Source organism: Saccostrea cucullata, unplaced genomic scaffold (assembly GCF_032062105.1).
Source record: "Saccostrea cucullata isolate Sc308-1 unplaced genomic scaffold, CSIRO_AGI_Scuc_v1 ctg3511, whole genome shotgun sequence".
Classification (NCBI taxonomy): Eukaryota; Metazoa; Mollusca; class Bivalvia; order Ostreida; family Ostreidae; genus Saccostrea; species Saccostrea cuccullata.
The window spans coordinates 63,396-66,049 of NW_026925935.1; the positions used below are offsets into that span (position 1 = coordinate 63,396).

The window sequence follows — 2,654 nt, forward strand, 5'->3', positions numbered from 1 at the left end:
TCAATAAGAGAAAAGACTTGATATGTATTTGACAAGTGAAATAAAGTTGATAAAAATGTAATATCAAGACTTGGGTTTCTTTGAGATATGTAGGAGTTACAGGTAAAAATTTGAAAGGAGGGGTGCCCTTTGGTTAGAGATTTTCATTTGGTGTCAAACGCACCTTGTTGTAAACAAATGGAAATTGAAAGTAAAAGTGCCGCGTGACGGTATATTTTTTCTGTCATGTTTTGTTTTCCAATATCTCGAACTTTCACGACAAAAAGGTCATTTGCCCGAAATTCAATATATGTATGAGTGACAGGGGCTCAAGTTTGTATGGAAGTCTATGGGAAAACATTTAGTGGTGTTTGTCCTATAGAATAGGTATGTATTTCATGGAAAAACATTGATTACAGCCAAAAAATCAATCAGTTCCTATTTTTTTGGCATTGAGATCATATTTTAATTAGTTTTTACTATTTCTTAAAAAATTTAGAGGGTTTGGGTAAATTGAGGCCCACAATGGGGGCTGCACATGGTGAAAAAATGCTAAAATTTTTGCCTTAGCTCTCATATTTTCAATAAATGTACATGTAAATAATTTTAAATAAATATTTCAGCTGAAATTTACTGTGAATATTGTAAAAAATACAAAATTGATGTTTATGAGCATCATCAATACACAGAACATATGAATATCCCCCCCGCAGTTTGAGAAATTCATTTAAATCCATTTATTTTATGAGTGCAGACATTGGAACAGATTGACTAATCCTCTTTCAAATTTGTGTAAATTAGAGTTGATTGAATAATTTATAACAAAATTAGACTGCTGTTAAGTAATTTAGGTTACTTTGTTTTTACTTAAGGGGTCTAATCCAGCAACAAAGCCAATTTCAGTCATGTAATCAGTGCTGGCTTGATATAAAAATTATAGTTTGGGGAAAACTGAGAGATTACTAGTAGGAAATTTAATTGAGATTACTGTAAAATATATCTTAGCAGAAAATACATTGAAAATCTAAGAAATTTGCAAAATTATTATTGCAAAAATGATGAAAAAAATGTCTGAATATCCTTCCTCCTTGCCATATCCAATCTTGTTATTCTGCAGAAAAGAGGGGGGGGTGGATTTTGTACTCTAATGATGCTGGAAAATGAAGGAATTTTTTTAAAATGTGGTTTATTTGAACAACAAGAGTCATGCTTATCTGCAGTTATTTTTTTTCAATTTCTTAGATATTTTTAAAAATAATTATCTCAGTAAATTCTATTTAGACATGAATATTTTAAAGCTATTTCATCACTAATGCTTATAAAAAATTCAAAAGATGGTGTAAATAATAAAAAAAATATAATATAAGCTACTACAAGCATTTATCAGTATGTTTTAATAAAATAAAATGTATTTCAGCGATGCATTCTCAAGAAGGAGGAGATTAATGAACCCTCCCCTCTTACAATGAACAACACATGGACACTCTCAGGATGGTGCCTTTGCTTTCATTAAGAGTTCCAAGGTATGGTTTTCCTAGAAAATCTAGTTAATCTCTTAATATTTAAGTTATTTAGAACTTTTGATAGATTATTAGAAAATAAATTTCTTCAGAACTGCAGTTATTTAAGCACTTTGCTTACAATTGAGCACTGTATTCAATCAGACAATATGATTGATCTGCCCTTGGCATTTAATCAATTTATTAATTATGTCATTAATAAGAAATGATATGCAAATGAATATCTTTGCCTTTCATGAGAATATACATATTTAACATCAATTCCATGAAATGTCCATGAAAATTGGCTAAAATGTAGGTCACCCCCCTTCAAAATTACAAAATTTTCAGTGGGGATGTATTTGATTCTCTGATGCCATCAACCCACTGCTGATAGATTTTTTTTTAATCTTATGTACATTTGAACTACATATAATTCTCTTTCTTTCCATTGATTATTTAATCTACATTAGATTTCACTCTTTCCATAACCCAGCTTTTTCTTACAAAAATCTGCTGATTTTCTTCATTTTTCATTAATAACGGGTACCTGCTACCCTGAATGATTAACATGATCTACCTTGAGAAATTATTAGAGATAATAAGAAAAACAAGCAAAACATATGCGAGATTAATCATTTTATTTTAAAAGTTTGAAAGAAAAATAGAAAAATGCTTCAATTTATTGACATTTTTTCTGTTTTACAGATGAGGGTCTGATTGACTGGGGTGTGAAATGTAACAGCCAATGGTGTACTTAAGCTAAGACTGTCAGTCCCAATATTCAAGAGGTGAGATAAGCAATGGATATGTGTTCTAAATTTACTAAATTGACCACTTTTTATAAATGTTTCTTTTACTCTATAGGAAAAACCCCTACATAAACAAATACATGGGCGCAGACATTTTGGACACCCAAAGTTGTGCGGAGGAGAAAATGCTACTTGGCGCGTGATTGGTCAATAAGAGAAAAGACTTGATATGTATTTGACAAGTGAAATAAAGTTGATAAAAATGTAATATCAAGACTTGGGTTTCTTTGAGATATGTAGGAGTTACAGGTAAAAATTTGAAAGGAGGGGTGCCCTTTGGTTAGAGATTTTCATTTGGTGTCAAACGCACCTTGTTGTAAACAAATGGAAATTGAAAGTAAAAGTGCCGCGTGACGGTATATTT

The 2,654-nt window shown here is 30.8% G+C and overlaps 1 long non-coding RNA gene across 1 annotated transcript; it reads left to right on the forward strand.

The window, feature by feature from the left end:
* Positions 1–275: 275 nt before the first annotated feature.
* LOC134270106 (uncharacterized) lies at positions 276–2,445 on the forward strand. Its single transcript, XR_009992726.1, has 4 exons — positions 276–366; positions 1,397–1,502; positions 2,187–2,269; positions 2,346–2,445. It is a non-coding gene; the product is annotated as an uncharacterized LOC134270106 (long non-coding RNA).
* Positions 2,446–2,654: the final 209 nt, after the last annotated feature.